This window comes from Zea mays, chromosome 3 (assembly GCF_902167145.1).
Source record: "Zea mays cultivar B73 chromosome 3, Zm-B73-REFERENCE-NAM-5.0, whole genome shotgun sequence".
NCBI classification, from domain to species: domain Eukaryota; kingdom Viridiplantae; phylum Streptophyta; class Magnoliopsida; order Poales; family Poaceae; genus Zea; species Zea mays.
In genome coordinates this window covers 205,841,351-205,856,359 of record NC_050098.1, presented here as the reverse complement: position 1 = coordinate 205,856,359, position 15,009 = coordinate 205,841,351, and the positions used below count along the sequence as shown (strand labels likewise).

Sequence of the window (15,009 nt, the reverse complement as noted above, 5' to 3'; positions counted from 1 at the left end):
TTTGGCTTAAGGATCAAGAAAATAAGAAGCGACAACGGGACGAAGTTCAAGAACTCTCAAATTGAAGGCTTCCTTGAGGAGGAGGGCATCAAGCATGAGTTCTCCTCTCCCTACACGCCACAACAAAATGGTGTAGTAGAGAGGAAGAATAGAACTCTATTGGACATGGCTAGAACCATGCTTGATGAGTACAAGACTTCGGATCGGTTTTGGGCCAAGGCGATCAACACCGCTTGCTACGCCATCAACCGATTATATCTACACCGAATCCTCAAGAAGACATCTTATGAACTCCTAACCGGTAAAAAGCCCAACATTTCATATTTTAGAGTCTTTGGTAGCAAATGCTTTATTCTTGTTAAAAGAGGTAGAAAATCTAAATTTGCTCCTAAGACTGTAGAAGGCTTTTTACTAGGATATGATTCAAACACAAGGGCATATAGAGTCTTTAACAAGTCCTCCGGACAAGTTGAAGTTTCTTGTGACGTTGTGTTTGATGAGACTAACGGCTCTCAAGTAGAGCATGTTGATCTTGATGAGATAGTATTGAAGAGGCTCCGTGCATCGCACTAAGGAACATGTCCATTGGGGATGTGTGTCCTAAGGAATCCGAAGAGCCTCCAAATGCACAAGATCAACCATCCTCCTCCACGCAAGCATCCCCACCAACTCAAAATGAGGATGAAGCTCAAGTTGATGAAGTAGAAGATCAAGCAAATGAGCCACCTCAAGATGACGACAATGATCAAGGGGGAGATGCAAATGATCAAGACAAGGAGGATGAAGAACAAAGGCCGCCACACCCAAGAGTCCACCAAGCAATCCAACGAGATCACCCCGTCGACACCATCCTCGGCGACATCCATAAGGGGGTAATCACTAGATCTCGTGTTGCACATTTTTGTGAGCATTACTCTTTTGTTTCCTCAATTGAGCCACACAGGGTAGAGAAAGCACTACAAGATTCAGATTGGGTGGTGGCAATGCAAGAGGAGCTCAACAACTTCACTAGGAATGAGGTATGTCATTTAGTTCCACGTCCTAATCAAAATGTTGTAGGAACCAAATGGGTCTTCCGCAACAAGCAAGATGAGCATGGTGTGGTGACAAGGAACAAAGCTCGACTTGTGGCCAAAGGATACTCCCAAGTCGAAGGTTTGGATTTCGGTGAAACCTATGCACCCGTAGCTAGGCTTGAGTCAATTCACATATTATTGGCCTATGCTACTTACCATGGCTTTAAGCTTTATCAAATGGACGTGAAAAGTGCCTTCCTCAATGGACCAATCAAGGAAAAGGTCTATGTTGAGCAACCTCCCGGCTTTGAAGATAGTAAGTACCCTAACCATGTCTATAAACTCTCTAAGACGCTTTATGGGCTCAAGCAAGCCCCAAGAGCATGATATGAATGCCTTAGGGATTTCCTTATCACTAATGGATTCAAAGTCGGAAAGGCCGATCCTACTCTATTCAGTAAAACTCTTGAAAATGACTTGTTTGTATGCCAAATTTATGTTGATGATATTATATTTGGGTCTACTAACGAGTCTACATGTGAAGAATTTAGTAGGATCATGACACAAAAGTTCGAGATGTCTATGATGGGGGAGTTGAAATATTTCTTAGGATTTCAAGTAAAGCAACTCCAAGAGGGCACCTTCCTAAGCCAAACGAAGTATACTCAAGATATTCTAACCAAGTTTGGAATGAAGGATGCCAAACCCATCAAGACACCCATGGGAACCAATGGACATCTCAACCTCGACGAGGGAGGTAAATCCGTCGATCAAAAGGTATACCGATCGATGATAGGTTCTTTGCTATATTTATGTGCATCTCGACCGGACATTATGCTTTCCGTATGCATGTGTGCAAGATTTCAAGCCGACCCTAAGGAAGCTCACCTTACGTCCGTAAAACGAATCTTGAGATATTTAGTTTATACTCCTAAGTTTGGGCTTTGGTATCCTAGGGGATCCACATTTGATTTGATTGGTTATTTGGATGCCGATTGGGCGGGGTGTAAAATCAATAGAAAGAGCACATCGGGGACTTGTCAGTTCTTGGGAAGATCCTTGGTGTCTTGGGCTTCAAAGAAGCAAAATTCCGTAGCTCTTTCTACCGCCGAAGCCGAGTACATTGCCGCAGGCCATTGTTGCGCGCAACTACTTTGGATGAGGCAAACCCTTAGGGACTACGGTTACAAATTAACCAAAGTTCCTCTTCTATGTGATAATGAGAGTGCAATCAAAATGGCGGATAATCCCGTCGAGCATAGCCGCACTAAACACATAGCCATTCGGTATCACTTTTTAAGGGATCACCAACAAAAGGGAGATATCGAGATTTCTTACATTAATACTAAAGATCAATTAGCCGATATCTTTACCAAGCCACTTGATGAACAAACTTTTAACAAACTTAGGCATGAGCTAAATATTCTTGATTCTAGGAACTTCTTTTGTTGATTTGCACACATAGCTCCTTTATATACCTTTGATCATGTCTCTTTCATATGCTATGACTAATGTGTTTTCAAGTCTATTTCAAACCAAGTCATAGGTGTATTGAAAGGAAATTGGAGTCTTCGGCGAAGACAAAGGCTTTCACTCCGTAACTCATCTTTCGCCGTCGCTCCACGCATCTCTCCATCTTTTGGGGAGAGTCCAATGCAAAAGGACTCCATCTTTGGTATAATCTTCACTCATTTACTTATGACCAAAGAGGGCGAGAGTAATTCTAAGGGCTCTAATGATTCCGTTTTTGGCGATTCATGCCAAAGGGGGAGAGAGTATGAGCCCAAAGCAAAAGGACCGCACCAGACCGCACCACCACCAAGAGTATTTTCGAATTGATATCTTACTTGTGATATAATTTCAAATTGGTATACCCTCTTCAAAATTATCAAAACCCTCTTGAGCACTAAGAGGAGGATTTCATTAAGGGGGAGTTTTGTTTAGTCAAAGGAAAAGCATTTGAAACAGGGGGAGAAAATTTCAAATCTTGAAAATGCCTTGCAAAATCTTATCCATTTACCTTTGACTATTTGCAAAAGAACTTTGAAAAGGACTTTTAAAAGAATTTGCAAAAACAAAACATGTGGTGCAAGCGTGGTCCAACATGTTAAAAACAAAGAAACAATCCATGCATATCTTATGAGTAGTTATATTGGCTCAATTCCAAGTAACCTTTGCACTTACATTATGCAAACTAGTTCAATTATGCACTTCTGTATTTGCTTTGGTTTGTGTTGGCATCAATCACCAAAAAGGGGGAGATTGAAAGGGAATTAGGTTTACACCTATTTCCTAAATGATTTTGGTGGTTGAATTGCCCAACACAAATAATTGGACTAACTAGTTTGCTCTAGTGTATAAGTTATACAGGTGCCAAAGGTTCACACTTAGCCAATAAAAAGACCAAGTATTGGGTTCAACAAAAAGAGCAAAGGGTCAACCGAAGGCACCTCTGGTCTGGCGCACCGGACTGTCCGGTGTGCCACCGGACAGTGTCCGGTGCACCAGAGGACTCCAAGTCAAACTTGTCAACTTCGGGAAAATCCAGAGGCGCTCCGCTATAATTCACCGGACTGTCCGGTGCTCCAAGGAAGAGTGGCTCTGGAACTCGCCAGCTTCGGGAATTCGCAACGGCTAGTCCGCTATAATTCACCGGACATGTCCAGTGTACACCGGACTGTCCGGTGTGACAACGAAGCAACGGATACTTCGGCACCAACGGCTACCTGCAGCGCATTAAATGCGCGCCAGCGCACGCAGAAGTCAGGCACGTCCATGCTGACGCACCGGACACTCTACAGTACATGTCCGGTGCGCCACCGGACATCCAGGCGGGCCCAGAAGACAGAGCTCCAACGGTCGGAACCCAACGACTTTGGTGACGTGGCTGGCGCACCGGACATGTCCGGTGTGCACCGGACTGTCCGGTGCACCATACGACAGTCAGCCCAACCAAACGGCTAGTTTGGTGGTTGGGGCTATAAATACCCCCAACCACCCCACATTCAAGTCATCCAAGTTTTCACACTTCCAACCACTTACAAGAGCTAGGCATTAAATTCTAGACACACTCAAGAGATCAAATCCTCTCCCAAATTTCACACAAAGCTTTAGTGACTAGCGAGAGAGATTTGCTTGTGTTCTTTCGAGCTCTTGCGCTTGGATTGCTTTCTTCTTTCTTGATTCTTCATTGCGATCAAACTCACTTATAATTAAGGCAAGAGACACCAATCTTGTGGTGGTCCTTGTAGGAACTTTGTGTTCCAAGTGATTGAGAAGAGAAAGCTCATTCGGTCCGAGGGACCGTTTGAGAGAGGGAAAGGGTTGAAAGAGACCCGGTCTTTGTGACCACCTCAACGAGGAGTAGGTTTGCAAGAACCGAACTTCGGTAAAACAAATCCACGTGTCACACCTCTTATTTGCTTGCGATTTGTTTTGCACCCTCTCTCGCGGACTCGATTATATTTCTAACGCTAACCCAACTTGTAGTTGTGATTATTTTTGAGAATTTCAGTTTCGCCCTATTCACCCCCCCTCTAGGCGACTTTCACCTCCCTAACTTCTTTTGCTATTGATTCTTCTTATATATTATCTTATTGCTCTAAGCCTTAATCTCTCACATTCAAAAGAGAAACTACACAAGAAGAACTTCTCCCCTTACTTTGTTTGACTTACATATCGTTCTAACCTTTAATTGGGGTCAAGTATTATTTTTAAGTTGATAAATTTAATGGTTTGCCTATTCGCCCCCTATAGGCGAGTTTCAATGATCTCGGGGAAGGCAGAGCCGTCGAGGTCCTAGAGCTCCAATAAGATGCCTATCATCTCGTACCTTGTGTTGGCATAGAGCTACCCTTGGTGTACTACCATATCGACCACGGCGAGGATGTTGTTTGGTGCCATAGACTTCCATGCATGATCGCCCTGCCACACCATGACCACTGGTTATGGTGGTTTAGCTTTTGAAGATGGCAAGGACCATGACACCATCGCCATGGGTGGGAACTGGGACGCCCTTCTATATGATGACATCGATTGGGAGGCCGCCGCTGCAGATAAGGTGATAGATCTAAAGGCCCTCGAGTAGGTACATCTCGCCACACTCGTCCACGGCAACAATCACCCTGCTCGCTAAGCCAAGAGGCACAAACTGGTGTGGGTTCACACGTCCCAAAAGTGTTAGGAGGGTGTCCACAAAGAACCGGAGACCTCGCAGTTAGGGCACACGATCAAACAACCACGATCGAGAACGAGGATGGCGCTAACATCCATGGGAAGGGAAAAGAAGGACACAAGCGACATTAGGTGTGGGGAGGGCTTCTAAAACAGCGACAATGCTATCTTATACGATCATATGCATGTAAGTTTATAATATTTTTGTTGTCTTATCTGATTACATGCACAAAAGCTTATCTGGTTGTTAGACGAAATCTACGCTCTTCACGCACGCAACGGTGGAAACTCATGCTTTAAAGGAGTAGAGAACTTCTAAAGTGTATCCTATGTGATAATTAGATGCTTTGCCATTTGTGTCAGTTAGTCATTAGTGTTAGATAGAGTAAGACGTGTTGTTAGTTTGTCACTTCATCTTATTGGAATAAGATAGGTTCGTTGATATAATTCATGTCTTCCATGTGTGTGACAAAATGCTTCACCGGTGAGGCGAGTAGTTGTATCATATTTTATGATTTGGGAAATACCTACACTATATATGCATCCATTTGTATCTAGCTAGTTACTAATTAATTTGAGCACTTGGTGTCTTGATTGCCTTACAATCTTACATTTGTTGTTGAAAATATATCACTAGTTTAGGATTATGGAACAATTATTATATATCTCATGGTATACATTTACAAATGTCATTTTAAGACATAATTGAGAACACCTAGATGGGTGAATAGGTGATCCTGCGAAATTAACTCTAAACAACACAAACTTGGTTTATAAAATCCGTTAGTGAGAACTAAAAACAAGTTAGGATGAGATGAAAGAAGAAATGAGAACTCTTCACTTGATTGCTCCTTAATATGAGTATTAAACTTAGGAGCAATATTGCAAGTGAGTGGAGAACTCAAGAAGACACTAATCGCAATAAGTAAAATGGACACGAGACAACGATTTGTACTGTGGTTCGGCCAATGACTACCCCACGTTGTGATGACCTTCTTTGGTCAAGGGTTGCACTCAACCCATCTCAAGTGATCCAAAGATCAAACTTGAGTGCCACAGTCGTCTTCCTTATATCAATATCCCGTTGTGAGGAATCTCCACAAATTGGAGCCTCTCACGCCTTACACAAATGATTACAATCAAATCCGGAGTAAGGAGGGGAGTAGATACGCACACAAGAGCACAACGCAGCAACAACATGCACACAACCAAAAGAGAGAGCGCACAAATCGAAACGATAGAGTCACAGCTCAAGAACGCGTTCAAATATCTTTCTAACAAATCAACAGCGTGGTCGCAGAGGTTCGAAGTTGTAGTGTGCTCAAAATATGCTTGAGTACTGCTCCATGGCGCCTAGGGGGTCCTTTTATGGCCCCAAGGGACATATGAGCTGTTGGATCTTCATTTGGAAGCTCCCAACCTTTTCTGTCTGTGGGTGCACCGGACTGTCCTGTGGCGTACCGGACACTACACAGTGCAACAGTCAACAGATCCCTGATTGGTCACTTTCCGTTTCAGGCGGACACTAGACTGTCCGGTGCAACATCTAACCGTTGGCTGTCTTCACACCGGACTGTCCGACGCTTCGCGCGGACCGTCCGGTGAATTATAGTCGATGGTGCCCAGCTTAACTCCGGACCATCCGGTGAATTATAATCGATGGTGCCCGGCTTAACCCGAGAGCGGCTACAGCCAAACGAACACCGGTCTGTCCGATGGCACCGAACCATCCGGTGCTGCCCAGTCCAGCCCAACTTGTTCCTTTTCGTGTCAACTTTCCTTTGTTCCTTTTGGTTCGACTTTATATGGTCCCTAGCACTTAGAAAACATGATTAGTACCTAAAACAATTGACTAAGTGGTAGAAACATACCTGTTTCACTTTCATCCATAGACGAGTATGCCCATTTTCAAGCCTAAAGGGTGCCTTTTCTTGTAATCCTCAATTTGCTTTTACAAACACCTGTGCTCATGCTCATATGAGAAGTTGTTAGTTCATAGTAACGTGTTAAGCATCTAATTACCAAAACAACTAGACATGGTCCAAAGGCATACTTCCCTTTCAATAACAAATGAATATATGGATGTGGCATGGTTAGGAAATCATCTATTTGTGCACTCATAAATCAAACACAGGATAGAGCCACCCTATTATGCTTCACTCTAGAACCAATCTGACTGCCAAACACAAAACATAGCCATTCTTTCCTCAGAGTTTAGAATAGAGTCGCTTCGTCCAAATAGGACATGGAACCAAACACTACCTTAGCTTAGGGATGACAATGGGATGGGGTGGGCCTAGATAAGTGCTTCCAGGTCTTCGAATGTTATTTGGCCCTAAAATGCTTAACGAGAAGGATTTCCTCCTTGTCCCCATCCCCGTCAGGAACCGAACCCCTTGGGGAACCCGTGGGGATCAATTGTTGAGTACAAATATTATGATATACACATACAAATAAGGATTGCTACGTGGACGAGCGACAATCAAGTGAAGGAAATGAGGGTTGAGGTAGTAAGTGAGGATTTTGCATGTAATGAGACAATTTATTTAATTCGACCTTCATAAGCCACACGGGGGAGGTCTGACTCCTAATTCGGGCCCCAACGGGATAATTTTCATCCCTACCCCTGTCCATTAAATTTTGGGTTCTCGCCCTTCCATTCCCGCGAGGCAATTTTAGCCCCATCCTTGCCACATTCGGGCCAGGTCCCCGCGAGACTCGCGCCTAAAGGGAAATATGCCATCCTTACCTTAGCACTTTCTGGTAGTAATAGATGAGGCATTTTCAGTATTAGAAAGAGACAAAACTGAACATCAATGCTGACACATGGATTTAAAAGCAAAAGATAAAGAATAAGGGTGGATGTATGTAAGTGCCATGCGTCAGGCATTGTCTCATGACCCCGCCCCCGATCTAGGGGAAATATCTTGTGCAATCGATCATGTTAGTGCAAGCGCGCAATCAAGTAATCTAGTGTATCCAATTAAAATCCAACGATCATTGCTATTTTATATGTAACCTATTCCATCTAAAATCTAGTACTCACTTTTATATAAAAATGTTGGATCTAAATGGAATGCACTAGATGGTTTGATTGTATGTTTGCACTAAATGAATGATTGCACGGTATGTCATGTGAATTGCAAGCCAACGATGTTTCAATGATGACCAATTACGATTGGACTCGAATGTCCCGTTCTTGTTATAGTATTTCCATACTCTTTTCCAAAATACACCTTTTTTTTATCTCTTTTGGAAATAGGATCCTTGCTAACATTAAGATAGCTCGAAACCAACATTGTGTCCTCCTCTTCATTGAAATTCTTGGATAAACTCCTCTTAATCAGATGCGAGTTCATTTCATTCACTAGTGGTAACTCTGTCACTTCATTATCAACTTCCATTATGTTAACGGAGCCAACAACATCTGCACTTTCCTGGTTCAGTACACAAGTGAAGTACCCACCCTAGGACTCCATAGTGCTACAAAATGAAAATACATAATAGCATATCAGTATCGAAGCATTCCATCAACTTGAAGCAAATTGCAAGTACTATTCAAACAAGCACCCGTGAGAACTATAGCAAGCAATGCAGTGCCAATAGAAACGGCTCAATGCCACTAATCAGACATACAACTTAACATTACCACATAATCAATAGCAATGATTCTATGTCGTCCATATGAAATTTAGCATAGACACATCATAACATTTGGGTAAAAGAAGAGATGTTTCAATTACTGATGGAGGTACAAGTGTACAACGCTACATCACTAGCTATATATTTCTAATAACTCTGAAAATCAAAATATTAAACTTTTAGATATTCGTCGGATACCATTATAAGTTGTTTGATTGCCTTCAACTGAGTCTCATTTGGACAGAGATCTCTGTGCACAGGCTGTAGGTTGTCCACCAACAAGACATGACATCATTAGCGATCCAAAGAAAACAAACCTGAAATCAGACATCCAGGAGGGATCATTGTTGCCATAAGGTTGATTTTGGTCGAGGTCGAATATGAGTTTGTGGGCGTGAAGCAGCTCCAACAGACATTGAACCTCCACAATCTTGGCGAATCACATCTATAGTGACGTTTCATGAAGTCTTACACCTCTTTACCTGTGCCTACATCGATCCATCCCCAGGAATGCCGCTGGAACATATGGCGCGCGGGTCAGGATGCGGAGCGCGACAAGCCATCGATTAGGGAGTGCGAAAAGCCGTCGGGTCAAGACGTCGGTGGGTCGGGGAGAGGGAGGTGGTCGGGCTAGTGCTGGGTGGGTGCAGAGGGAGGTGTTTCGGCGAGAAGCTATTTTTTACAGTCAATCCTATACCTAGAAAAAAACTGCGAGAGGCTTCGTCCAAAAAAAAACCTATGAGGAGGCAGATGCAATGTTTCAGCGGCGCCGGCGCATGGGGCGGAGGGTCTGTCTGAACGGCGACCGGTGTCCTCCTTCCTGTCCAGACGCGAATCGGATCATGGCGCCCCCCTGCCAGTCTGCCACCTCAGGCACACTCAGCTGTCGGTGTGGTGGCATGCCTCGGTATGCTGACTTCGGCTCTTCTCAACCCTTCTGCCTCGAGGCCTGCATCTCCTCGACTCGTCGCCGATCTCCTGTGATCCTGTCTCGACCTCGGCCCTCCACTGAATATTCAAGACATGGAGGATTACCCAGCCATAGGTGAACAAAGTTGCAAACTCTAGCTTGCTGTGCTCTACAAATAATAAAGAATGTGCTAGGAGATTTTGTGATGAATAAACAGTGTCGTGCACTTATGTACAAGTTTTTCTAGGAAATTTACAATAACTTGTATAGATCTATATATCTGCTTTTCATGTTCTCCAAAGGGAACCTTTCCTTATCTGCATAAATGTAGACACGTCATTTATTGAGTTTTGCCATACTGTTGATTTAGTTGGTAAGCTGATAATGATCTATTTCAAATTCAAGCGCAGTATAGCATATTTTGGAAGAAGCAGGACTCGTGAAGATTAATTTCAAAACATCTCTTCAAAAGGAAAAGCACTGCAAAGTAGCATAGGGTCATGTGATGCAACGATTCTGCTACACTGAACTGCAGAGCAATTTTGTTTGGAGAACTGTATGTTGCCACTTGTGTAGTATAGTGGCACTATATTGTGGTCCAAGCTCAACAGGTCTTACAATATTTGTTAAACATTTGTATAACTCAGATTCAGTTGTCTGATCAAGAGTTTTTGTCTGTTTAGGTTTCACTTATCTGGGGGAGTTTGATGATGGCAAGATAAGCTGCAGAAAGCTTCTAGATGGGCATAATCGATATCGCTAGTGCAGGAAGCCACAACCAGATACCATGGCTTTTGCAAGATTTATCATCTGCCGACATGGTCTTCTTCTTTTTACCATTTTCCATGTTTTCCCAGTCTATAGTTTTTTAATAGATCTTCAGAGTTATGAAAGTGTAAACAGATATATGCATAGAACCGGCCATACCACCATGCTCCGGACCCGCATAGAACCGGCCATACCAGGCTCGGATCGGGTCCAAACAGCGGCTTCGTGTCAGACTCGTGGGGCTCGTGCTTATTGGCCATCTATACTCCAATAGAACTTGTGCTGCTAATAAGCTCCTGCAAACGTCCAGTGTTCATGGTTCGCTGGATTTGAATCCTGTGAACCTTCAAAGGGCATGTTCGTTTGCATGTAGACGAGTCCTGTCCTCCGGTAATATACCTTACACAGTTCTAGATAAAAAAAACATGTATCGCATACATTTTACTCTCGTCGTGTGCACTAGACAAGAAATGCAACCCAGAAAGGCCCATATAATGAATGTCACGCAATACTGATAGGCCCAAATATATTGCAGCTGGAGGCCCCGACCGAATAAGGACTCACAAGCTGCCGTCCGTACAAACGGGCCACACTTTCATGCTCAAGTCGGCCTTATTTTCTTAAAGGACTTAGACGGGTTTGTATGATATATCTCTTATATTAAAACCTCAAGCGATTTCGAGCTCTGTCCGCACATCCGGGCCATGCAGCCTTTGCTTGTCTGACACGTGGCTATACAGGAACTCGCTCGCTCCACTAGCAGAAGATAGTACATATATCTCTTATACGGAGCCACGTGAACCCTGTCTACGAGTCTAAAACCGCTCGCTCCTCTCTTTCTCTCTCCTCCGCTTAACCTTTCCTCTCACCAGTCACGATCTCCCCTCCAGCCTCCCTCCACTTTCAGGTGGGCCCACGTCAGCGACGCACACCTCCCTCCTTGCCTCCGTTGCTACCCACCGCCGCCCGCTTTATGGCCACACAGAGGTGGCCCGCTGCCCCGCTCCCTATGGCGCCCTATAGGCTATAGCCCGCGCCCAGAGAAGCAAAGAGAGAAGAGACCAAATAATCATCAAACCTAATCCTAATAGTGGAGTTGCCTAGAGTCACAATTAAACCGAGCTTGCTGCTGACTTGTACTATCATCTGCTTCCATCGACTGTTCGTTCATCTGCTCCCTGATGATCGTCAAAGCCTATTGGTACATAATTATTATGGTTTTCTTTGTCTAATTTTATGGCTGCATTAAAATGTGTTTATATACAATGCAACATATAGTTTAATTTATTTCTCTACGTGCATAAGGTGTCTAGCGCCCGATAGGGCGCTTCCTTTTCTAGTATACTACAAAGCAGCAACCATGCAAGCTAGCTCTTTTCCAAAAAATTCAAAACGATTTAAAAAAACACTCAAAAAATTATGGAATCTAATATACAAATAAATTTTATTTATTGAACTATTTATTATTTATTTTTAGTTTTAGGTTATGTAACTTTATTTATAAATTATGTATTTTATTATTATTATGCTCGAGTTATTTAATTTTAATTTTTGTTGTTGTGAATTACGTAATTTCATTCGCTTAATTGCATAGTCAGATGTATTTGAATTTTAGTAAAACATAGTTTTCGTGATAGCGTAGCTAAAAATACATATTATGCGTGGCGATAAATAAGGGCAAACGATGGTCGCTATACGCCGGTCCATAACTGTTGTTGCAGCCCGTAGTTAAGTGCTATGGTAAAGATCGATGGGAGTTTAGTGCTGATGTGGCACTGTCCTGATTAATTTCTGTCGGTCACCATGAGTCGATAGAAGTTACTTACCAGATACAATAATCCCTGCCAGTCAACAGAAATTAAATTAACCTCGTCGACAACCAACGAGAATTATGTAATCCCCGACAAAAAAAATCCCAACAGACAAACTAATAGGAATCAGTCTGTTGCTGACATAAATTAGTAATTCCTATACCAGTTTTAGGCTAATTCCTGTCAGTTTTTAAGTTGGCAGGATTTATCGAATTAGTGTTATAAAAAATTCTTTTCCTGTTATTAAAGTGTTGAGTCCCGAGTCTTATAGAATGCTCACCTTCAACGGCTAACCCCACAACTCCCCTAAAACCATATAGCGTGTACTTTAGAGGGTTCAGGTCATTCAACCCATTCACCCACCGTGCACTCCATTTGGGGAGGAGAGGCACCTCCCTGTAAATGGCGGGAGTTATAAGGTCTGTTTGATTCGCTGCCTAACTTGCCACATTTTGTCTAACTTTTCTGTCTAAGATTAATTCTTTAATTCGAACTACTAACCATAGATAAATTATGAAACAGTTAGCCACGAACCAAACAGACCCATAATCTCCCTCCACATTCTTTAATTACTTTGTTTCTTTGCGAAATTAACCTTTTTAAAAGCTCTAAAACAAGATAACAATGTGTACTACAATAATACAAGTACTCTATGATTTTTTTTTTAAAAACAAACTTCAAAAGCTAATGAAAATATTAAATAACCGGGAATAGAGGGAGCTAGATAGGGGAATAGTTAGAGACGCCCTATAGGTAGAGAGAAAATATTTTAGATGAATGTAGTAAAATATAATTAAAAGTACATACTATGTGGGATAAGGTGAGCGCTTGTTTGATTGCATGATGTTTAGATCGAGGAGATTTATGGGCATATAATCTCTTGCTAATCTGAACCAAACAAGCAGGCCTGTCCACGATATATTGTGCAGACTTGGTTCATAAAGGCCTGTTTGGTTTACTACCTAACTTGCCACACTTTGCCTAACTTTTCTATCTAAGATTAGTTCTTCAATTCGAACGACTAACCTTAGTCAAAGTATGACACAGTTAGTCGCCAACCAAACAGAGTTTTCCTCGCCCGCCCATCTCATGTGGCCTTTCCTGGAAAATCCTAGCAAGTCTTGCCATAACTCAACTGTATGGTTCCATGTACATGCCGTTTATCCCTCTAGCTAGTTCGCCAACCAAGGTGCCAGCAAAGTCTCGATCTGAGAGGCAGGAGCTCGATCCAAGGCGTATCGCGAGCTCAATTTGACGCTGTCTGACTCCACTATTTTCGCCGCAAAGTTTTCCGGAGGGGCAGCTGCGCTTGAATCAGGCAACAACGTGGGCTCGGTTTGCCACTGTATATATGCTCAATTTTTTTGGGGCGTTCAAATTCGAACTATTTATTTATTTATTTACATGAACGCGATTGGGCGCTTGGTTGCGACGTGGACGCAGGCGATGACGTGCGCGCGGAGCCCTCGCTATCGGCTCGGCTTGGCCCTGTCCGTCACCGCGCGTGTTGCTAGCTGTCCACGCCGACCCCAAATGGAGTCAGGCGGTTGGCTTGCACTGCGCGGGCACATCCACACCTACCCTGCACCTCAAGCTGCTGCATATCTGCGTTGGCCATGAGCATGATGCACACATTTCTTTCGATAACGCGTGCCAGACCGCCCTTCTCCCACCTCTTCCTTTCACCGCCTGTCCGCCTCAGTTGATCACTTGGCCGTTCAGTTTCCGGAGGTCCTTAGGCTATCCGCACTCATACTACTCTAAATTTCTACCCTAAAAAGAATATTCTGTCCTGATCAGAAAAATTCTTTACTCTATACCATAATCCTCCGCACTCATATTACTCTATATCCATACTCTATATCAACTATCATATATTTAATTCAACCACGCCGTTGGTGCGGGAGGAGAGAGAGTATAGAGCGCCACGCCGTACGACGCTCGCCGTACCGTCCCGAAGCCCGCACACTATCGTTCAGTTCCATTTAGCGCTACCCACTGCACGCGAACTGTACGCTAAACAGGGGTAGCGTCCCGTTTGGCGTTCACGAGTGCGGGCAGCCTTATAGTTACTAATAAAGGGGTGGTGAGCTGGCTGTGCTCTCCGCGCGTGAAGAGCAGAGTGACCGAGCCCAGCAGTCTCTCCCAGATTTACAAGAAGCACAAAACTCTTGTCCCGCTCAAAGATTGCCTTCTGCGTATGTCATTCGAAACACTGTTCGTCGATGCGCTGTCACGTCGTCCTAAGATCGCCGATATCATCCATATCCCGCTAAAAAAAGGGCACAGCAGACTAGATAGATATATATATTAGGAAAGAAAAGCGCAACGCCTGTGAAGAAAAACTGACTTGCTATGAGCCCATGACCCAGGGGAGGGGACAGCGCGACACTTTATGCCTGTGCCGCTCACACGTGGCCCCTAAGCGACAAGCATCGAATCCTCCCAAAATCCGGCACAACACCAGCGCCACATCGCCTCGCGAATCATATGGTTCCATTTGTTGCCGCCGAGTCCGCGCTCCTCGGCCCGTACCACGACCTGAGGAGATAGATATATAGGCGGTGGCAGGCGCTTTACCGCCCCGGACAGAAATATCTGAGGACACGTAGGAGTAGGACTCGCCCCCACCCCCGAACCACCGACGAAGGAGACGAATAAAAGAAGGCAAACCACACGGCCACCACAC

General features: G+C 43.8%; 1 long non-coding RNA gene across 1 annotated transcript; it reads right to left on the bottom strand.

The window, feature by feature from the left end:
* Positions 1-8,520: 8,520 nt before the first annotated feature.
* On the bottom strand, positions 8,521-9,591 carry LOC111591138 (uncharacterized). The gene is made up of 2 exons (XR_002750312.2): positions 9,149-9,591; positions 8,521-8,672 (listed from the first exon to the last, which is right to left on the bottom strand). It is a non-coding gene; the product is annotated as an uncharacterized lncRNA (long non-coding RNA).
* Between the last annotated feature and the right edge of the window lie 5,418 nt (positions 9,592-15,009).